The sequence below is a fragment of the Cynocephalus volans genome, chromosome 7 (genome assembly GCF_027409185.1).
Source record: "Cynocephalus volans isolate mCynVol1 chromosome 7, mCynVol1.pri, whole genome shotgun sequence".
Taxonomy (NCBI): Eukaryota; Metazoa; Chordata; class Mammalia; order Dermoptera; family Cynocephalidae; genus Cynocephalus; species Cynocephalus volans.
In genome coordinates, this window is record NC_084466.1 from 116,134 (window position 1) to 139,553 (window position 23,420).

A 23,420-nucleotide genomic window follows, 5' to 3' on the forward strand; every position below is an offset into this window, starting at 1 on the left:
GAGGTCTTCTTGGGTTTTCTGCAGAAAACATTCCACTTCTAATGACTGTCCCTGCCAGCCCCAAGGCTGTGATGACAGAGAGGAGGTGAAGGGGCTGAGACCCAGGCTGCACCCCCATCTCAGGCCCAGCCTGCTCCCACCTCCTACCAGCTGCCCCTTCCCCAGGGCAGGCATCTGCCTGGTCCCCACCCCAGAAAAAGCCCCGGAAAGGCGATGCTCAGTGACCCCCACATGTGGGGTTTCTCTGTCTCTGTATCTCTGTCTCTGAGTATGTGTGTGTCTCTGTCTTTCTCTGTCTCTGTCGTTGTCTGTCTGTCTCTCTCTGTCTCTGTCTCTGTCTCTCTCTGCTAACAACATGGCAGTGGCTTTCCAGGGCTCTGAGACTGAAGGACAGACAGACACTCAGCACCGGAGGGTCTGCACAGGCTTGGTCCCCCTTCCTGGCCTCCCGCCTCCCCCACCCTGCCCATCAGTGCAGAGACATTCAATAAACACGTGCTGGGGAAAGGACAGGGCAGAAGGAGGGAGGATTCTCAGCTCTGGGGCTTAGGAAGGGGACAGTGGAAAGGAGACCTTTCCAGAACTTCTCAGGGAAACTGTCCCTTCTCCCAGCTCACTCCCTGGTCCTGTGGAGGGAGCAGCCTCTCTGCCCTCTCCCTGTCGCCTCTCCTGGAGGAGTGACAGGCATTGGTGATGGAAACCGGATGTCCTGGGCAGAGCCAGCCTCGACTGGAACTCAGCTCCCAGGCCCCACGTTTTCCCTCCCACCGCATCTGCCGAGTGCACCCCGGACTCCTGGACTACTCGGAGCTCAGAGCAGAGAGTGAACAGAGTGACTCTGCTCTGCTCGGCATGTGCCACCTTGGATTGTGCATGACACAACACTCTGTCCTCTGATCCCCTGCCAACCCAAACCCACAAGCTCCCCCATCTGTCACAGGAGTCCGGCCTCTGGTCACCAGTGGAGCTGCAAAAGGACCTGCTCAAACTTGTCCACTGGAATTAGAGTTTGAGGCTGCTGGCTGGCGGGGCCTTTTCTTTGCTGCTATGAATTCATTTTTGCTTTTTGTCTTCATGTTTTTAATATTAGTATGACACATATCCATTAAACAAGTAAAGCTGGAAGAAACATTGGAGTATTAGAAAGGCAGGAAAACCCCTGTCACCTGTCACCCTACCACAGAGGCTGTGGTGTGATTCGTCACTTTGACCACTTTCCTTTGTCCCATTTTGGCTGATCTCCGCTGACACATGTCACATTAGCTTTGGGCTGCAAGGGCTCCAGGCCCCTTGGCCTCCCAGCTGGTGCCCTGTCACCCTGGGGAACTTCTCAGCCTCAAGGCATTTTTAGACACAGGGAAGACAGCAGCTTTAAAATAAGGCACTAAATTTGGGACAAAATTTCTTACGCCCACATGTGAGATTTGAACTGTTTTGGGGGGTGGTTGAAGACAAATTTGAGAAGTAGGGGAGGATGAGTTCTGTTTTTAGGGAATATGGCAGGCTAAACTCTCGGGATGAACAATCCTACTGAAAACAGCTAAAATGGCTGGATAAAATATTTTTTAAATCTTAAAAGCACTGAGAAGTTGACAGATAGTCGAGAGTGACCAGGACAAAATCTGAAAGAAGCCAGACCGCAGCAGTCCAGGAAGCGGCTCCTGCCCCGAGAGTGTTTTCTTGTCCCAGCCACCTTGCACTCAGGGCACGGCAGCTTTGCAAAGCCGGGGGCCTCCCGATAGGAAGCGAGGGCCCTGAAGGTCTACACCACCGGGTAAGAAGGAAGGAGCAGACCAGAAGTCAACCCTGCCCCACACTGACACTCCAGGATCTGTCCGTCCCACAAGTTGGTGGTCATGTGGGGTGCAGGCTTCTTGGAAATTGTGAACACACTCAGTCCTCCTGCATATTTGCAGCCTGAATTCCTGTCCCTGCCGGGGCCAAGAGACCTCAGACTGTGAATTTGCTTCCACACTAGCTCAGGTCAGTAGTGTTCTAGGAGACCCTTGGCAGAAGCAAACACAAATCCTCCCTGGAGAGAGCCACCTTTATTCTGAGTGTCCCACAGGTAATTCCTCAAGCACAGCGTGGCACTGTCGAGTACACGTGGGAACAAGTCAGCGTGAGGACAAACCAGAACCACCGATAACAGAAACACTCGTCCAGACGTCAGCCGATGTGGTCCGAGGACACACATTATCAAGAACGAGGCTTGCTCTGTTAAGGAAGAGACGAGCTAATAAACATCCCCAGAGAAGAGAAGACTGCAAAAATGTGGCCAAGGTAATTTGAAAAACAAACAGAATTTCTAAAAATGAAAAATGAAGTCATAGAAATTTAGAACTCAATGAAAGGGTTTAACAGTCGATTAAGCAAGTTTAAAGGGTTAGGGTCAGCAAAGCAGACACTCAGAGGAAACGACCCACAGCGACATTCAGATAAGCACCTAAAATGAAAGATACAGAAAAGAAGCTTAAAAATGTGGAGGATATGTCAGAGTTTCTCACATCCTATCCTCTGCTTACAAAACTTTTTCTGGGTCCGCATGTAGCCCAGTGATGACCCAGCCGGCTGCAGACGCCCCCCGGGCTCCTGAGCTGTGGTCCTGTGGGTCCCAGCCAGGCCCCCCTGCCCTCCACAGCCAGGCCAGCGAAGGAGCCACCTGTGAGCCAGGCCTGTCCCACTTCCCTCACCCCACCCAACATCTTAGAACAGAAAAATAATAATAAAAATAAATTAACTGCCATATTTTTTTTTGCTTTAATGAAGTAAATCCAGGGTTTGGATCCCTGTACCAGCCAGCTACCTACCGAAAATAAATAAATTAATTAATTAACATTCAGATAATTCTTTCTTTAAAAAAGCACAAAATGCACAAATTTGAGTGCGTCATCACTGAATTTGACCTGTGTGACTCAATCTATTACCAAGATATAGAACATTTTCATTACCCCAGAAAGTTCCTTCATGGCGACCCTTCGTCTTCTACCCACTGCCCAGAAGCAACCGCTGCTCTGATCTTTTTCTATACCGTGGACTAGTTTTGTCTTCTAGCTGTTCTAGAATTTCATGTAAATGGAATATTGCAGTATATAGTCTTCTGTGTAAATTTTCTTCTAATCACCTTTTTTTGGGGTGGGGAGGTGCTTTTTCTGTGTTTTGTGTTTTCTTAGAGAGGGGTCACCTGTATTGCCTGGGCTGGAGTGCAGTGGCTATTCATGGGTGCCCAGGAGTTCTGACCTGCTTTGCTTCTGACCCGGGCCGGGTCACCCCTCTTTGGTCAACTGGGTGGTCCCTGCTCCGAGGAGGTCACCTAGTGTGGTTGCCCGATGGCATAGCGCCCTGCAGCCCAGAACTCCTGGCTCCAGTGACCCTCAGCCTCCGACAGGAGCAGCGGGGCCACAGGCCACCGGCTCAGCGTGTTGGTGAGTCCTGTGCCACTATATGGCTACACGCAACTTGTCTGTCTTTTTCCTATTGATAGACACCTGAGCTGTTCCCAGTTTCTACTTTTATGAATAAAGCAGCTATTAGCATTCTTCTTCAAGTCCTTTTGTGGACATGATTTTATTCCTCATGGGTAAATTCCTAGGAGTGAAATGCAGTTTACAGAAAACTGTCAAATGTTTTTCTGAAGCAGTTGTGCCATTTACATCCCACATGTCACAGTACTGTAGATGCAGTTGCTCCACACGCTTGCCAGCATCTGGCCTCACAGTCTTTCTATATGGTAAAAGCTATGGACTCTGTCCCCAGAAAAGATAAATCTACACACAAAACATTTGCCTGCCAGTAACCCTCCCCCTGTGCTGGCTTATGGGTCTCAGAGATGAACAATATGTAATGAGACACCTAATAGGACTGGTATTGAGTGCCTACTACACGTCAGGCATTTTACCCACATCAGCTCAACTAATTCTCACAGCAAGTCTGTGAAATAGAATTAAGCCTATCTTACAGATGAGGAAACTGAGGACTAGACCTAATGAATAACTTGACCAAGATTACACAGCTAGTAAGTAGCAGAGATGGAGATGGGGCTTGGGTGGGGCTGACTCCAGGGTTAAAACTCATGCTGTGCACAGGGAGGGTTACGACCAAAGGACGCTGGCTGAGGAGTAAGGGGCCAGCCGGGCGCTCTGAGCAGAGCACGGAGAAGGCGGAGGCAACACGCTGTGGGGCCAGACTGACCGAGTCTGAGTCTTGGTTTTGCTGCTGTGTGACCCTCGTCAAGTAACTTAACTTCTCTGTGCTTCAGTGTGTGCTGTGAAGTGGTGTGAAGTGGTGTCTCGCTGAGGTTTTGATTTGCATTTCCCTGATGGCCAGTGACGCTGAACATCTTCTCAGGAGCTTACAGACTATTCCTATATCTTCTTTGACAAAATGTGTGTTCAGATCCTTTGTCCATTTTTTAATCGGGTTGTCTTTATTATTGACTTGTAAGTGTTCTTTATATATTCTAGATATAAGTCCCTTATCAGATATAGGATTTGCAAATATTTTCTCTCATTCTATGAATTGGTTTTCACAAATTCAACTTGTGAAGGACAAAAATTTATAACTTTGATGAAGTCCAGTTTATTTTTTTATTTGTTGCTTGTGCTTCTGGGGTGTTATCTAAGAAACCATTGTCCAATCCAAGGTCACGAAGGTACATCACCCTGTTTTTTTGTGTGTTTTTTTTGTTGTTGTTGTTTTAAAGATGACCGGTAAGGGGATCTTAACCCTTGACTTGGTGTTGTCAGCACCACGCTCTCCCAAGTGAGCTAATCAGCCATCCCTATATAGGGATCCGAACCCATGGCCGCCTTGGTGTTATCAGCACCACACTCTTCTAAGTGAGCCATGGGCCAGCCCCATCACCCTGTTTTTGCACTATCATTTGAAATTATTTTGTCATTTGTTTAAATATTTGTTGTAAAAGTGGGGTAGGGTTGCCAGACAAAATACGGGACTGGTGACCACTTGAACTGGAATTTCAGATGAATAGTGAACACTTTCTGCTGTGGATTGGATGTCCCCTCAAAGTTCATTGAGGCTTATTCCCCACCAACAGTGTTCAGAGGGTGGGAGATCCTATTATGGTCATTGAAAGGTGGGGCCTTGAAGAGGTGATTAGACTGTGAGGACCATGCCTTAGTAAATGGATTAATCCATTGATGGTTTAACGGTGGTCATGGGCATAGTTCTGAGGGCTTTAAAAGGAGAGCCAGTGAGGAGGTTAATGTCTCTCTGCTTCTGCCATTTTGCCATGTGACAGTCTGTGTCACTGTGCAGAGTCACCATGAACAAGGCCCTGACTAGATCTGTTCCCTGGACTCTTGACTTCCCAGACTCCGAAAATGCAAGCAATAAATATTGTTTCATTGCAAATTACCCAGTTTCAGGTATTCTGTTATAACCAACAGAAACGGACTAATACACTTTCTTTATATATAGTTTTTTTATTATTTTTGTTTTTGGCAGCTGGCCAGTACGGAACCCGAACCCTTGACCTTGGTGTTAACTTTTGTGTATAGCTATGTGAATATTGCAGAGGATGCTTATCCTGTGAAACCTACTCGCTCTCTGAGATTCAATTTTAACTGCCATCCAGGTATTTTTATTAGCTCCCTCTCCCGTGACTTAATTATTTTTTTCTCTTAATTGTGATAAAATTTACATAATATGAAGTTTACAGGGGCCGGCCCGTGGCTCACCTGGGAGAGCGTGGTGCTGACAACACCAGGTCAAGGGTTAAGATCCCCTTACCGGTCATCTTTAAAAATAAATGAAATAAAATAAAAAATAAATAAATAAAGTTTACCATTTCCACCCGTTATCTATCATTTTTTATTTTCCTTTCTCACCTTCACACAATAGACGACACTGTGTGACTCTGAGCATGCAGTTCCTTGTCACTTTGTAACTTTTTGAAAGAACCGGGTTAAACGCACCAGGCTCCGCCCTTCCTGGCAGGCCACGCCCCCGTATCCTAGCAACGCCGGGACGCGCCTCTCCAGGCTGGGAGCGTGCACGCCGGGGTCACGTGCCGCCGTGCCCGCCGCCGCCGTCTCCCGGCCTCCCTAGCGCGGTTCTTGCGGCGGCGGCGGCCATGGCGGCGACTGGAGGCGGAACGCGGAGGGCGACTTGGCTGCCCCGCTGTTCGTGCTGCTGGCGCTTGTGCTGCCCGGCGTCTGCGGAGACTCCTCGACCGGTGAGGAGGGCCGGGGATCGGGGGGACTGGGGAGCCGGGAGCCGGGGGTCGGGGGGCGCCGGGGGCCGGGGGGAGCCGGGAGCCGGGGGTTGAGGGGACTGGAGATCTGGGGAGCCGGGGGGACTGGGGAGCCGGGGAGCCGGGAGTCGGGGGGACTAGGGAGCCAGGGAGGAGGGGGTTGGGATTGCGGAGCCGGGGGTTTGGGGGGACTGGGGAGCCTGAGAGCCGGGGGTCGGGGGACAGGGAGCAGGGGGTTGGGGGGACTGGGGAGCCTGGGAGCCGAGGGTTGAGGGGCTGGGGGTTGAGGGACCAGGGAGCCGGGGTCAGGGGATGAGCGGGGTGAGGCCACCGGTTCGTAGGGTCTCAACCCGAAGGCCTTGGGATCGAAGCCCAGGAGCGGGAGAGCCGTGGGGGTGAGCAGCCCCAGACCCGGGGGGACCTTCTGGGCAGGGGTGGTGCTGGAGGTGTGAGGATGGCCCTAGAGAGTTCCTGGGGGTGGCAGCAGTGCTTGGGCGTGAAGTCCCCGAGGCTTCGGGGGGCCCTACGGGTTCCCAAGCTGAGCTGTTCCCCACGTGCCCCTGAGGTGCCTCTGTTCTGGACTCGTCCGTAAGTGTGAAGCCCTGGACTTGCTGGTGGGGTGGGGGTCCCTGGCTGAGGTGGAGGATCAAGGAACTAACCTGACCCCTGGGTGAGGGCACGTGGAGGCGGCCCACCTGTCCTTCCCTGCGGCCGGCGGGAGGGAGGCCCCAAGCCTTGGTCCTTGTACTTTCCCTTTGGACTGGAGCCAGGGGTCAGAGGCCTGTCTAGTGCTTGCTCAACCCACCCTTGTGGACTGGGTCCTGCAGGGCCTGGGGAGGAGACCCGAGGGAGGGACCATGGGGGGGGGTGGCACGCCCTGCCTGCTGGGTGTCAGGGCAAGAGACTCTCCCCCAAACCCTAGGACTCCCTGGGGCCCGGCATGGTTGGTCCTGCTTGAAGAATGTGCCCTTGTCCTCCAGTGGGTGCTGGGACCAAGTGTGTGTAAACGGCCCCCAAAAGGGTCAGGCGTGGGGCCTGGACCGGATTATCATTCTTCATGAGATTTAGCCCCAGCTTCTTGCCCCAGTATGCACCTGCCCCAGGTTGCCTCCACAACACGAATCCCCTGTCAGGCTCCAGTGAAGGGCCCTGCCTGTGCGGGGCGGCAGGAGCTCCCAGAGTTTGATGCATGTTGCTCTCTCTGATTTTGTCTCACTTGGGGGCAGAGAATAAGATGGCATCTAGTCCACCCTCATCCTTTTACAAGTGGGGAAACTGAGGCCCGGGAGGGGAGTTGAGGTGTTCCAAGGTCACAGTGAGGTCACCTTGGGCACCCAGTTCAGAGCAGGGAATGTTGAGAGCTGTTTTTAGCAGACTCTCATGGCCTCTGTGTCTCAGTGCTGTGCACAGGACTGGGCCGTGTTTTGAGGGAGGGCACACAGGGTGCAGAAACTGCTCGTGGGAAGATGGATTGGGGTATGTTTTTCCAGGAAAAAAGCAAGACAGCCTGTCTTCTGCTTGATAGAAATTTTTTCCTTTATTGAGATCTCAGTTTGGTTCTGGGTTAAAGATTTCTAGGGACAGGCACATAGGGAGCCAAGTGTAGAAGCAGAGGCCCGGGGTGGCTCTTGGAGAGGTGGGAGCAGCCTGAGCCAGGTCAGCTGTCCTGAGCAGGGAACCTCAGGGCCAGGGAGGGGCTGCCTCTTCACCACGTCGCTCTCCTCTTCCTCCTAATCAGAATGGCCCTTTATTGAGTGGCTCCCTGCCAGGGCATTGGCCCAACAGTGAGGCAGCTCTCTGGTGAGTGCAGGACGTAAGCCGCTGCAGGAAGACCTGCTTCCTGGTTTGCAGAGGGGCAGCTTCTCTTCTCACTGTGTCCTTACACAGTAGGGAGGGACAGCATCCGACCTCGTTCCTTACTACAGGGCACTATCCTGTTCATGACAGCTCCACCGTCACGACCTAATCACCTCCTGATAGCGTCACCTTGGAAATTAGGTGCTCAACATAGAAATTGTGGGGACGCGGACACTCAGTGCACAGCACATGGCATATTCTCCCCCGTTCTTTTCCTTTTGACCTCCTGTGTCTTCGTGTAAGTGGATTTTTGTAGTGAGATCTGCTACCCAGTCTGAAAATCACTGCTAATAATTGAAGCCTTTGGGTAATTTACATTTTATTATATCTTTGCTATGGTTGATTTTACATCTTCCATCTTCCTGTTGGTTTTCAAATGTTCCTGTTTTTGTTTTTCCTTCTATTCTGCTTCTTTTTGGAGCCCTGTTTTTTCAGGGCTTTTCACCAGTTTTTCTGTTGGTTAGTAGTTGTTCTAATGATTACAACACTCACTCTTAATTATTACAGACAGTGGAGGACTAATGTCATGCACACGCCGTGGTTCCTGTCGTGGTTGGTGTCGCTGGTCTGCTGTTTCATCCTGGTCATCGCCCGTCAGCCTGAAGAGCGCTCTGCAGTGTCCTCGCGAGGTGAGTGAGCGGGTTCCAGGTTCTCCTTGTACCTGTTTATCCGAGAATGTCCGCAAGGCTCCTCCATGGTGAAGACTGTGGTCACATTACCGCGTTCTGTGCTCACTTTCCTCCTTTGCTGCTTTGTGGACTCGACGCTTTGTGTCCCGCGCATCAGCAGCACCACTGAAGCCCTGGTTTGGAATCATCTTTTCCTTGGCTGCTTTGAGGACTTTTTCATCTTCGGTTTTCCTCACGGGGTCTGTCATGTGCCTGTTCATTGTCTTCCTGCAGCTTTCCGAGCTTCTTGCTTCTGTGGCTTGATGTTTTCCACCAACTGAGGGAAATTTTGGTCCTGTTGTGGGTTTTTTCCTGCCCCATTGTCTCTCCTCTGTCCTCCTGTGTATTCAGTTCTGTATGTTAAATGGCTTATCGTGGTCTGACAGGCTCTGTTCATTCTATTTTTACCTGTGTTTTCCTCTTTTACTCAGTTTGGACAATTTCTGCAGATTGGCTTCAAGTTCCCTGGCCTCTTATCTGCTGTCTCCAGCTGCTGTTAAAAGCATCTAGTGAATTGTTTAATTCAAATATTGTACTTTTAAATTCCAGAATTTCTCTTTGATTCTTTATTTCTTTCCTTAATTTTTCATTTCTCTGCTATGATCCTCATTTCTTTCACCCCATATATCCACTCTTTTCTTTCAGTTCTGGAACATATTTAAGTAGATTAGGATTGGCCTTCAGACCAGCAAAGAGGAGTGGCTTTGAGACTCAGCAGAGGACGACCATAGTGATGAGAACATGAAGGGCAGGGCAGGCCAGGAATTGGGACAACAGTTTCTGGGGAGAAACTTTCCCCTTCACACGTGTCTCCCCATCTGTGCACAGTGGCAGCAAAGAGCTTGATTAAAGCCAGTGACACTAGAGATCCTGCCACGAGCCTTCCCTTCCTGGTCCCCGGCAGGCTGCAGGGCAGGGGACGACCAAGTTCCCTGTTCCGTCACAGAACTTCAGGGAATCGCTTCACAAGTCCACGACCAGTCCCCCGTTCCCTGTGTCATGAACAGCTCTGCTGAGACAAACCTGTGGTTCCCAGGAAATGGTGGACGGTGATTACAGATACTGTTTCCACTGGTGACCTGGGTGATTTACTTAGTATCTGAAAAACCACTTTAGCACTTAAAGTGCTATGTATGTTCCTTTGAAGCACCAGGATCTTTTTTTTTTCTGACCAGTAAGGGGATTGCCACCCTTGGCTCAGTGCTGTCTACACCATGCTCAGCCAGTGAGCGCACCAACCATCCCTATATGGGATCCAAACCCACGGCCTTGGCACCATCAGCACCACACTCTCCTGAGTGAGCCACGGGGCCAGCCCAAGCACCAGGATCGTAATGTCAGGAGGGCATGCTGACGGGCAATAAGGAATGAATCGTACACTTCTTCAAGTTCACATGTCCATTTACACAAAAATATTGAGACCAATATCCAGTTCTGTTTAAAAGTTACATGTTTTCTACTGTGTAAATGTGATCACACAGGCCACCCAACACACACACACAAACAGCATGTAAATATGCAATACACATCAGTTCCTGCTACCTTTCTTATGGTTTTTCTGTAAGTTAAAAAACTGTATGAAATTCTAGTAATTTTTTCTAAAAGGGGAATACAAATTAAAAACCTAAAAGACAGATATTTTCACCTTATTTTCTTTAAAAAGAGAAAGAAAATGTTCAAGCTTCACAGATTGACCTACTCACAGTTAAATAGCCACACTACAAATCACAGATGGGGGCACGGCCATCCTGGCCCAGAGGCACCACTCAGTGATGTGGGTGAGGGCTCCTGACTCAGCATCGCAGGTGAGGGCTCGTGTCTCCTCAGTGTCATAGGTGAGGGCTCCTGGCTCAGCATCGCAGGTGATGGCTCCTGAGTACCTGCCCCTCCTCCAGCAACTCCTCTTTTCTGGTGCACAGGCTGTGGTTCACACATACTGGCCCCATTGGCTGGCTCCATCCTCGCCAGGGAGAGATCACTGTCCTTGAGTGACCACTGCCTGGCATTGCAGCACTGAGAGTTCAGTGACAGCTGGTGACTAGACAGGATGACCTGCTTCCCTGTGGCATGGGTGCCCAGGAGGCCTGGCCATGCCTGCATGGCTGTTCGTCACCCCAGGCTCCTGCCTGAAGCCTCAATGATCTCCCCATGAAGTGCAGAGAAACCATACATTTGGCCTTTGCTGTCCAGACTCTTCACACTCAGGTGCTTCCATCTCTAGCTCAGGGGCTTCCAGAGGAGCCCACAAGATCCTGGGAGTAGCTGTGCCCCCTGCTGGGCGAGGGGTGCCGGCCAACTGCTGGGGGCTCTGCCAGGTCTTCACACCCAGCACATCCAGCTGCCTCTGTCCGTTCCCCATGCAGACCCTGCCTCCTGTTTCCCCCCATAAAATCTGTCTAAATTGAACCCAGCAGACTCCCCTCTCTCTCTGTCTATATCTGCACCATACCTAGATCATGTCTGTGTATGGATGTCTCTAGAGTATTTTCATTTTATGTCTTTGTTTAAATCTAAATATATAAATATTTTAGATAGAAACATATAAATTATTTTACATCTATGTAAATATATTGATTAAAATGATTTTATCATCTCTTTCTGTTAATTAAAATTCCTGATCAGCAGTGATCCCTGAGTACCTCATACGTGTCTGCACGTGTGAACGTTTGAACACATGGACACTGCATGTGTGTGCCGCAGGAATGACTGTTTGCATGTCTGTACACATGCTTCACACGTGTCCATAGCTCCGTGGATCTCTCCAGTTAGGCATTTGGCCCTTCCTCACACTCTTCATCCTATTTCATTTATTTTCTGCCCCATTACTTTACTGGTTTTTATTTTTGAAAAGCGTTTTAAAGATTATCTGCTTGTTAAAGTCAGTGAATCTTCCAGCCCTCCTTTTACTTGACTGTTCTAAAGCATTTACTAGTATTTCTGTATTTTTTTTTTCCTGATTGTAAGTATCATACTGTTCAATTCAGAAAATGTAGAGTATGAAACAAAATAGAAAAATAAAGAAAAATCCTATAGTTATGCCAGATATTTTAACCTCTGTCAGCTCTTTTGTGCATTCCTTTTCCTATCTGTTTTTCTGTGCATACAGCTGAATTTTTCACAAGTGGGTATCATGGGTTTAGATTCAACGTCCTATTGCAACAATTTTCACATCATTAAATGATTTGCCAAAACAGGATTTTAAGTACCTGCTATGTATCAGGAATTCACTGTTGAAAGCACTCAGCATGAATTAGCTCATTTGTTCTCCCAAAACAGCCATGAAGTGAATAATGCCATCATCTCAGTTTACAGAAGATGGAGCTGAGACTCAGTCACAAAAGAGGCCTGTTCAGAAGAGACGCTGTATGAGCCGCAGGTTGCTATGGGAAGAAGCTATAGCAAAAGCCTCCTCCTGTGTCCAGGGTAGGGGTCCGTGTGCGTGGTCCTCCTCCAGCCCCAGAGCAAGACTCCCTCCCACACCAGTGGGGTGAAGGGAGGCTGTTAATGCTGCCAATGCCTGGGCAGTTGGTTCAGGAGTGGTGCAGCCACAGGGCAGGGAGGCCAACCTGACCAGGACAGGGGCATGTCCAGCCTGCAGCAGCAGATGCCTGTGCTCACCTTTGGCAGGTGTTTTCCCTGGAGACCACCAGCCACGGGTAGCAGATTGGTCATGTAAAACCCCTCCTTCCCTGGAGGGGCAAGGCTTCCTCCTCCTTGGACTTAACACACATTGAGAGCAGAGTCTGAACACTGTAAACACAGGTGCACAGAAGGGCCTGCCTGCCAGGCCCCACCTACACCACACAGGACCACAGGCCACTCTGCAAAGCAGGCGTGTGTCCGTGCAGTCCACAGGGTCTGCCACAGTGTTCATCACCTGGACCATCTGTAGAAGTGACAGCTCTGGCACCACTGGGAGGATGTGCTGTGGACAGAGCTGCTGTCCTGTAGGCTCCTGAGCTAGTGGCAAGGGTGTGGGCTATGCCTGGCAGCTGAACACACAGGCCTGGAACTGAGAGGGCTGGGATGGGTTTGCTCACCACGCCCAGGTGGGGAGGTGTGTTCCCTTCTCCCTTCATTGAACTTCCACCAGGGAACATGGTGAGGGTCCCACTGACCTGCAGACACAGATGCTGCATGGACATCCTGGATGGCCCAGGTCCCAGAAGGGAGTTACTGTGCTCCTGAGCTCGATCACCCAATATTCTGGGTGAGCTACTGTGTGCAGGGCAGGAAGGCACGTCTTGGAGCATGCCTGGTGGTTTTAGGGTGACCTGGAGCAGGCCCCCAGGTGACCACAGACTCAGGAGGGACAGTCTGCGCAGCTCCCTGATCAGGAACCCAGACCATGCAAGTGCAGGCCCCGCCAGCCCCTGGAGGAGCCCACGCATGACGTGGGATGAGATGCATTTGATTGCTTTGGTTTGGAGTCACCATCTTAAGGAATCCATGACAGGTCAGAGTCACGTTAGCTTCCTGACATGTTAAGGGGCATAAATGGATCTGCTGTTGAAGGTCCCCCCCCTGGCCCATTCTGGACACAGAGGACAGGCCCCCCCCCCCCTCTCTCTGAGGCATGTCTTGGCCACCAAATGCATTTGTTTCTTGGAGGGGCAGGTGGGATGGGCATGTGCTTTGGTGGCCTCAAGTGGTCCCCAGCCCAGGAGGGGTGGGAGTGGGGATAAGTGCCCTGCTCTCCTCCATGCACAGCAGATGTGGCTGGGCTGGGGTCCCAGTTTCTCAGTGGACCCCTGGCAGGACTGAGCCCCAGGTACCCACAGCGCTAACCCCTGTCAATGCGATGTTTACTGGCTTTCTGCCTTCTCTGTCTGAGTCCCCCTCTCTCATGTAGCACCCAAGAACCACCTCCCCAATAAACTGCTTGCACCAAACTCCTTGCTGTGGAGATTCAGGGTCTGCTTGGGACGGCAGGAGCACCCCTTCTGCGTCCTTCGCATCTTATTTATGAGAAGTAAGAAATAAGAAATAAAAAGAGGTGAGCAGTAAAGACAACAGAGAAATCTATAAGAGAGAGAGTGCACACATGGGAACACGATGCGGGACTCAGCTGACATCGTAACCGGATGCTCAGATCATGAAGTGGTGTTTCCACGTGGGGCAAAGGAGACATGTCTGGGTGAGCGGGGATCTGAGAGGGGCCCTGCCTTGGGATCTGAGGGTAGCAGCTGGGAGCTCCGGGGCCTCAGGCCTGGTCAGACGCAGGTTGCAAGATAGTGCCCCTCATCCTACTAGGAGGAAAAGCGAAGAGCTGGGGACAGTAAAGACAACACCCTAACCCTGTTTGCAGACCTGCCCGAGGCCCGGTGCTGTCAGACCCCGCAGCAGGGCAGCCGCCGCAGGTGTCTGTGCGGGGGCCGGGGAGGCCCAGCGCCAGGGAGCTGAGAGCCCGCCGGGGTGTGCTGTGGCTCTGGGGCCACCGAGGCTCCAGCAAGATGTTTGGAGAGTGGCTTTGAGCATCGCCGGGACCTCGGGTGGGAGCCTTGTCAGAACAGCACTGTCAGGTGAGTGCTCACCTGCTCTTGGCCCAACCCTGGGCAAGCGGAAGAGCAGGACATGAGGACCCCCCAGAGCTGCCCTGTGACCCCGAAATCGTGAAAGCACCGCCTGTGCCTCCCCACGTGGCACTGCTCTGGGAGGAGGAGGGACCACGCGGCGACAGCTCCAGGCTTTCCAGGCGCAGCCCCCAGAGGCCCAGGATTGTGCCTCCACTGTGCCCTAGAAGCTTCCATCGCGTCCTGGGGAGGAGCCACCGCCACCCATGGGGACCGTTCTCCAGAGCCGAGGTCTCGGCCCCTGATAATGACCCCACACGAGCCACAGCTGGTGCCTTCGTGGTTGTCAGCTCGCTGGGGACAGGGCCGCATCCCCCAGGAATGTGGAGAAGGGTCTGCAGAAAGCCAGGGAGCTGTAGCGTGGAGCATGTGTCCTCGCCCCTGGCCTGGGGGGTGCCATCTGCTCCCTCCCCTCCTCCCTGAGTTAATAGTGCCCAGGACAACCACAGCCCACCCCTTCCCCTCTGCCGTGGACTTGGGACTCTCAGAGAACAGCCCCACACTCAGTAGTCAGTGCCCCCCACAGGGCCCTGGGACACCGCAGAGCTTTAGGACAGAGGTCCCCAGACAACAGACGCCCACTCAGCCATGCGGCCCTGTTATTCCATACGGTCACAGGGTACGTGTGTAAATTGTGGGCAATCTCCATGAACTTGTTTGTTTGTTTGTTTTCAGTTTTGTTTACGTCAGTGAGAATGGACATCCTGGGCAGCTCATGCACAGCGTTCTTTCACAAACCACCGTCATACAGTGTAATTAGGAATCTTCAAGCCCAAGTCACCAAAACAACACAAATTACAATTAGGTTGGTCTCTTGGATCTTGGAAAATTAAAATGATAGAAACAAGAAAACGTGAATTCTTGCTGCACCAGCAGCACGATCCTGGGGCTTTCTGCCCTTACGGCCAGCAGCGCAGCCCTCTTGTTCCTGGCGGGGCAGCCGCCTCGGGGAAGGTCCGCTCACTCCAGCCTGGGCCTGGCACTGAGGAAGGCACAGTCCTGGTGGCACCGCCCAGTGCAGGCGCCTCTGTGAGCCACGGGTGCTGTTCACTGTGCAGGGGCAGGTGCAGTGACTTCTTGAGCCCCAGCACCCACCCTGCAAGGCTCCCTAGTGTTTATGGAAACTCTTATCAACTAACTCATCCATTCCTCACCAAAATTCAATGAAGTAAGTGTTTCCACTTTACAAACAGGGTTCAACGACTGCTCCAGACCCATCCCGCTGATGGGCAGCAACTGCAGGACCTGGCCCAGAGCTCCCTGTGGGGCACGGCGAGGCATGTGACTGTGGTTTACTGCTGCTGGTGGCCCTCCTCCCTGGCCCTTTCCCCAGAGGTCAGTCTCGGCCCAGGGCTGTCCTGATGCCCCATGGTCCAGGGATCCACACACTTGACCTTGGTGGTATCATCTTATAAATTCTGTATTGTGTAAGCTGTACTATATTATATACACTGTATGGGGAACCTCACGGGTACTGGGAAACCTGCATTGTGTTGTGTGTGGTACTGTAGGGCACTGTTCTGTGCTGTGTTGTACTGCACCATATTGTATCATCCTGTCCTGTACTGCCCATGCTGTGCTGTATTGCATGTGCTGTGCTGTGTTGTGTTGTTCTATATTATATTACACTGTACTGTACAGCACTGTGCTGTGTTGTACTATGTCATGCTGTGCTGTGCTGTGTCATGTTGCATCGTGCTGCACTGTGCTGCATTGTGCTGCCTTGTGCTGTGCTGTGCTGTGTCGTGCTGTGTCGTGCTGTGTTGTGCTTCACTGCACTGTTCTGTCATGCTGTGTTGTGCAGCACTGTGCTGTGTTGTGCTGCAGTGTGCTATGTTGTACTGCACTGTGCTGTGCTGTGTCATGTGTGCTGTGCTGCACTGTACTGTGTCATGCTGTGTTGCGCTGCACTGTGCTGTGTCAGGTGTGTTGAGCTGCACTGTGCTGTGTCATGCTGTGTTGCGCTGCACTGTGCTGTGTTGTGCTGTGTTGCACTGCACCGTGCTGGGTTGTGCTTTGTTGTGCTGCACTGTGCTGTGTTGTGCTGTGTCGTGCTGTGAGATGCACCTGCTCTACTTTTCCACCCGTCCTTAACTGGCATCTAAATATCTGCAGCTTTGGTTGATGTAACAATGCTTCACAAGCTCTCCCTGTCTGTCTCCTTGTGTCCGCACGTGTAGCTTTCTGTCAGGAGCATCTCGTGGATAACTGGGTTGTGACCATCCACTGGGCTTGATGGGGGGCGCTGGCAGACATGGATACATTGGGACCCAACACACTCTGTAGTCTCTCCTGTAAATCCTTACGAGACTGTCAAGCATTTGGGGAAAGCTCATGAGCGGTTCCCTTCCCCAGGTGCATCCCTTTGATGACACATCCCCGAATCAAGAGATTCTGAGGAGCTTCACCAGGGACCTGGGGAAGGGGACGTTTTGACCTGGGCTTTTCTGCTCATTGTTTCACATAATTTATTATTTTAAAAGTAAGCTGTTTGGAATGACAACTTTGCTAGTGTCATCAAAACATGAACCATGAACCCATCTTCCAGCAAACTCAGTTAAAATTTCTTCTTAGGAATCCACAGACTTGTGCATGGTGAGAAACACGTCTGGCATGCCCATGAGGATCCTCAATCCCCGTTAGCCCTGGATACCTTGTGTCTGCAGAAAGCTTCTTACACAACCTGAGGTCACTTACAGGGTGAACAGTGGCAGGCAGGTGGTCTGCAGTGGCTCCCCTCATCCACTAAGCCCGCCACTGGCGACAGCCTTCCTCGCTGTGGCAGTCACAGACCTTGCACCCGATTAGTTGTAGCTGTGCTGGGACTTCATGAGCAGATGCTTCCATTCCCACATGTGGAGACAACCTGGGGGACACAGCATGCCGACCTCCCCAGACAGGTGATAGGAGCTGGGAAAGAGATCGTGGGTAATGTTGGGAAAGAAAGTGATGGAGCCAGAGGGGCAGGAAGATGCAACAGCATATGGGAGACACGAGGGTGGGTGGGCAGGTGAGGATGGTCAGTGCAGGCTGCAGCATCTCTGAAAACTTTGGCCTTGGCAGGAAGAAGCAGGCCCAGAATCCCGAATCACAGGGGAGAGAAAACAGGTCACAGAGGCAGGAGGGATTGGGATGGAAGGAAACAGAACTCGGTGCCTGCTGAGTCTGCCAGAGGCAGCTCCATCTCCACTCAACATCATGACATCGCACTGTGCTACAGGAAAAGTGCAGATCCCAGTGGCCGCCCCCAGCCACTCTGTCCAGGGATCAGAATCAAGGGACTGGACGGCCACAGCCATGCATTCACAACCCCCAGGGCCCTGGGCTGGGAGGCACTGGGGGAGCCACGCCAAAGCATGAGATGTGGACAAGAATGCTCCAGACTTGCTACAGGCCCTTACAGGATTACGACACCAGAAGGGATTCACTATTATAATGACAGTTTTCTCAGAATTTAGCCCATTTTCTGTTGGGTTAAAAGGCACAGCTTTTAAAGCAATATAGAGGACAATGTAAGACTGACTGGCTGCCTGCTTTCATGATAGAAATCATTTTTAAAATGTCAGTGCCAGTAAATATAAAATGAAGTTGAAATCCACATGCCTCACTCTGTTCTTCCAGCCCCGTCTCTAGGACACCCAACCCCATTCAGAGGTCTCTTTCTAGTACCTGTGTGTGTGTGTGTGGCTGTAGACCTGCACATTTACATGCAGGGACCAAATGCATACGCATGGACGTGTGAGGAAATTGTGTTAATTTGGCACGTGTTTTGGACTCCACAGCCTGTCTGCAGTCTGGCCAGCACACTCCGACATCCAGCCTGGCCAGGTATTCATCTGCCGGCCCCTCTGCTGCACACTTAGCCTCTTCCAGTGTCCCAATGTCACACGCATCACTGACAAAAACACCAAATGTACACACGTTTCGGAAACTCTGCTCATTTTTGCAGAATTAATTGCTAGAACAGAATTTGGCCTTGAGGAGGCACAGTTTCAGGGATCATTTGAATTTTTTTTAAGTAATTTGCATTCTAAAGTATAATCTTTATTGCTTTAAGTGAAATAAATTTTACAAATTATAATGTTTTCCTATATAATCTTACTGTATGTGATTCAAACTAGTCATAATACTGCTGATTTTTCAATTAAAAAAAAAAAACAGTAATCTTTTCCTTCAATTGGCAAATTCCTACCTTTACATTTTGGCTTATGGGTGGATTCTTAACCGCTTCTCTCAGTGGATAGGAATAAGCAAAATTAAAAGCCGGGGGAAGGAGGAAAGAGCGGGGACTAACCTAGCCCACCCTGTCTGAGCTGTGCACGGCCACAGCAGCCTTCTGACCCACGGTTGCGCTCACAGCAGCTCCCACCTTTCCTCAGCCCCGGGGGAAGAGACCACACAGCAGAAACTGGAAGTTTCTCTCCATCCAGAGCTGATAAGCCGGGGCGACACCACCCAAGTCTCAGAGGACCTGCATTGTGGTGTCTGTGCCAGAGTCTCTCTGCGTGACCGGGAGACTCACCCTGACGGGGAATTGGAAAGGAAGGGGGGTCAGTCACATGGCCAGTTCCCAGGAACGTGCACTTTAACCAAAGCGTGTGGAGGACAGTGTCGAAATGGCCAGGTGGGGCAGAGCCCTCCAGCTCTCAGAACACCACGGCCTCCAGAGGGGTTCAGACTCACAGGGTGGACAAAGGCCTGTGCTTCTGGAAAAGCCCTCCTGTTTCAGAAACAGTAGACACATCGCCCTCGTGGAGGCCTCTCAAGGGAAGCAACACGTGGGGAGTGGGAACGCACACCAGGAGGACCCTGGTGGGGAGAGGAAGCAGCTGTGAGTTTGTGTAAATTTATGTGACAAAAAAGAAAAATGAACATAAAATAGCCTGACTGCTCCAGCCAGAAGACTTTGTTTCTTTTTGACTAAAGTGCAGTCAAATTCTGCAGTGACATTGCCAGCAGTGCTGCTCCCACGGTTGCAGGATGGAGGGCGGAGTCCAGGCCTGAGCGGCTGAGGGCACCTTGGCTCGTCCAAATCCACAGCCCCTGCACCCCGTGGCCACCCAGGGCACCCCATCACCCTCTGGACCTTCTGTCTTGTCCTGGTTTCCTGTTTCCCCATTTTTCTGGGCCCCTCTTGGCCACCTGTGCCACCCCTCTCCACCTGCCTCCTCTGTGTGCGGTTCACGGGCTCCCTCTCCCAGGTCACTTCTTCCTGTCCCTTCCCTGCCCACACTCCCTGCATCCTCAAAGGTCCCCTTTAAGCACGTGTCCCCCTCTCTGCTCACAGAGCTCATCATGCTGGAGATGTGGCTCCAGGCCTGTGTCTCGAGATTGGGTGCCCCAAGAGTGCCACTCTGCCTCCTTCACCTGGACTGCTCAAGGTCTGCACATGGAGCTCTGTCCCAGCTGTTGGATATTGAACATCTCCACACTTGCAGATCGGGGACGCCCCATGCACAGCAGCTTGCCGGGTGACCCTCGCGGCCAGGGAGGCTGTGCAGAAAGATCCTGACCTACTCTTAGACAGGGCGTCCTCTTATGTTCTGGCTCACTTTGTTACAGGTACACAGCTCTGGGAGACTACCCCTGCAATGGGGTGGATGGATACCTGGCGCATTTTCATATCCAGCACAGAGGAATTGTGCAGGGAAGGGGGCCAGTGAGGCCCCTGGGGAGGAGCACGTGGGCAATGAGAGGTGGTTTTCTTCCAGCAGGTCCGGAGTGCCCTGGCAGAGGGAAGGGGTCTCATGTGGCCTGCGTGTGAGATAAAGAGGATTGCAGCACAGGGTCAGGAAAACTCAGGATGCACGGCCAGAACCCATGCTCTGAGCAAAGACACGGGCCTAGGAAAAACTGTGCATTCCTTGTTGAATTTGATATGGGGTCAGGGAGAGGATGATGGGCAGGTTTTATGCTGGCGTTTTTTGTAAAACTGGTCTATTAATAGCTAGTGTGATTTTGCTGAAATTACCAGTCCTACCTTTCAGCTCATACTAAACTAGACACGTGATGTAATGATTATGGAAATACATTGCATTTTAGTCCCTTAGCCCCTCGAAAGCCTTCCACATATTCCACGCCTCACACCAAGGCCCCGTGGGTGGGTGGACATTTGCGGGGCGCTCCAGGGCCTTGCTCTGCTCTGCCGTGTGTTCTGGCCAAAGTCCTTGAAACAAATCAGAGCAGTCAGAAAGCCCAGAGAAGTTAAAGTTCTATGTTCTCTGCCAGAACCACAGAGCAGCGCAATTCTGCGGCTAGTCGCGTCCCTAGCCCACAACTCCTTCCTCTTACCAACTCCTTCCTCTTACCATGTCACTGGTGAAGAAAATAGGCCCGAGGCAGCCACAGTGCAGGTAGAGCCAGTCACAGGGCTCCTGGCCTGATCCTGCCACCCGGTGACATCTTGAGTGCACTTCCTAATGTGGGACAGAGGCACAGGACACACCAACCAGGGAAGAGCCTGAGGTCATCCTCCTCTGTGTCTCCCCAAGGTCCTGTGAGGTCATCTTGGGCCCTGCTGGGCAGGGTCAGAGAAGGCAACCGCCTTTGTGTGGTCTGTCCTTGGCCCTTTCTGCATCTGGAGAGTGCTCGGTGGAGCCCAGGTGGCATCTTCCCTGAGCTTCCTCTGTTTAAATACGATACAGGAATTAGAAATACTGCAATCATGCTTTCCAGTATAAAGTGACCCTGGACATGTCAGTGATAGCACGTTTGTATGATTACAATTTACAAATTAATTAGTGTGCCTGCTAATTAAATAAAATGTCCTTTGTTTTAACTAAATAAAATTTTGGAGACAATACCCCAATTGTTCCATTTTCGAATTTAGGCTAGAGTACTGTTGTACTATTGGAATATTCATATATAAAAGGAAAAAATCTCATTTCTCAAATAGAATATTTTAGAGTTTTCAATAAAATTTAAGTAAGTTACATGATTATTCAGTGTCGTACAGGAACTTTAAAGATAGTCCTGCAGAGATCAAAGTGACAAAAATCCTGTGATCTCCTAGGAAGAAACCATTCATTTCTTTTTTAGTAGATGCTAATGATACAAGAAACTTAAATGGGTTTTCCCAAGACAGAAATCACATTCTTTATACATTTTCATCCATCTAATGTGAAGTTTTGATGTGTTATTTTTGCGTGTGTCTGCCTTGATTGAAGGCACATTTCTGCCCCACACTCTGCGACAGCTGCGTGAGATCCTCTACAATGTCGACTTTCACATTTATCTCCATAGACTACGTCACTTTCTAGTTTCCATCATCTCTAGACTTAGCCACCTACGGTGGAACCATCCACACAAGGTGGACAGTGGAATCAGGAGGGTGATACCCTGTACCCATGTTTTCATGCATTTGAGCCATGTTTTATGCTGTGAAGTTCAAAAGATCGATTTGCAAAAAATTGAACATTTTAGTAAAGAGAGTGTTAAATTGGCTCAAACAAAGACAGTTCAGTCTCGCAGCTTCTCATGGTTTTCTTAGATGTGACAACCGGAAATTCTTTCTGGTGCTCAAGAATCAAACTGTAATTAAATTATTTAAAAAGGACACACACACAATAGTTGTCTAGTTATTTTAATATGTCCATGCACATCTCATTGTTCTCTGCTAAGCTTGAATTTTTTTGTACTTAACAAAAAAAAAATTTTAAATCCACTTATATTGGTTTTACCTATTAACGCTTTTTCCATCTGCAAAAAAAAAAAAAATCTTCTGTATAGTTTTATAATTCTAATATGAGGAGTATTTATTTATAATTTCAATTTTTATATTAAATAGCTGAATATTATATGAAGAAGGGTACTAAATAACAGAAAAATGCTTTGATTGAGTGGAAATCAAAAAGTTACTTTCTACCCCTTTAAATCTTTTCAGCTTTATTGAGGTGTACTTTATAAAGAAGTCTCGTCAATTTTAAATGCACAGTTGAATGGACCTTGGCAGCTTTACACAGTCAGGAGACATCACTCTGTGGAATACCGCAGCCAGCCTAGGTCATTTCCTCACCCCGTTTGCAGGCGAGGCCTCCGTGGACACGTGGCCTGACAGCCACTGACCCGCCTCCTCTCTGTGGTTCTGACATTGCACAATCGCAGGTGCACATGGAGTCACCGCCCGCAGTCTCTCTCGTCTGACTCCTCAGCAGCCATCCTTGACGCTCGCCAAGTCCATGCAAGCACCAGCAGTTTGTTCTTCTTGACTTTCTCATACAATATTTTGTAATTCTGGTGAACATAGCTTCCACATGACTTGTTAAACTTATTTAAAAATACTGTACATTTTGTGGTGCTATTGGGGATGAAAAGGTTTTATTTGTGTCATTTTCCAATTGTTTGTACTAGCACAAGTACATAAATACAAAAACACTTTTCACGTACTGACCTTGTGGCGTGTATCCTGCTAAACTCCCTCAACGCCTCTGGTATTTAGAGTAGAATCCATCAGGTTTTCTACATGTGTGATCATGTCATCTGCAGATAAAGACAGCTTTTCTCCTTCATATCCAATCATCATGCTTTTCTATTTATTTTTATGACACTGGCAAGGACCTCAGGTGCAGTGTTTGAGGAGGCTGAACATTCCTGCCTGGATCCTGATTCCTATTTTGTGAAAAGTTTTTTGGTTTTGTTTTTTTGGCAATTGAATTTTGTTTTATTTTACCTGTTGAATAAGTCATTTTTCTCCTTTATTCTATTAACAGAATGAAATTCTTTGCTTTTCAGATGTTAAAGTAAGCTTTCAGTGCTAGAATCTTGATCATCATAAGAAATTATTGCTTTTATATGTTGCTGGATGCAATTGACTGAAGTTTTGTTTCGAATTTTAGTTTTTTATTCATGAGGGGTATTATCTTCAGTAATTAAATTTAATGGCATAAATTTTAATCAAATATTCTCTTATTACTCTTTTAATGTAAGTACAGTATATGTTGCTGATTTTGATCATTTGCATCTTTGCTCTTTTCCCCTTGATCATTTTGGGTACAGGTTTATACATCTTGTTAGTCATTTCAAAGAACAAATATTGACTTTGATGATTTTCTTCTTTTTATTGTGATAAGAATACAACGTGAGATCTACTCTCGTAAGGTTTTATGTGAA

At 49.9% G+C, this 23,420-nt stretch overlaps 2 long non-coding RNA genes across 3 annotated transcripts; both read left to right on the forward strand.

The window, feature by feature from the left end:
• The first annotated feature begins 6,093 nt into the window (after window positions 1–6,093).
• LOC134382289 (uncharacterized) lies at window positions 6,094–11,782 on the forward strand. Of its 2 annotated transcripts, XR_010024068.1 has the most exons (3): window positions 6,094–6,196; window positions 8,579–8,700; window positions 9,171–11,782. It is a non-coding gene; the product is annotated as an uncharacterized LOC134382289 (long non-coding RNA). The 2 variants fall into 2 exon arrangements; XR_010024067.1 differs by having other exon boundaries at window positions 8,579–11,782.
• Window positions 11,783–14,999: 3,217 nt separating this feature from the next.
• LOC134382816 (uncharacterized) lies at window positions 15,000–17,177 on the forward strand. Its single transcript, XR_010024095.1, has 3 exons — window positions 15,000–15,117; window positions 15,506–15,647; window positions 16,887–17,177. It is a non-coding gene; the product is annotated as an uncharacterized LOC134382816 (long non-coding RNA).
• The last annotated feature ends 6,243 nt before the right edge of the window (window positions 17,178–23,420 follow it).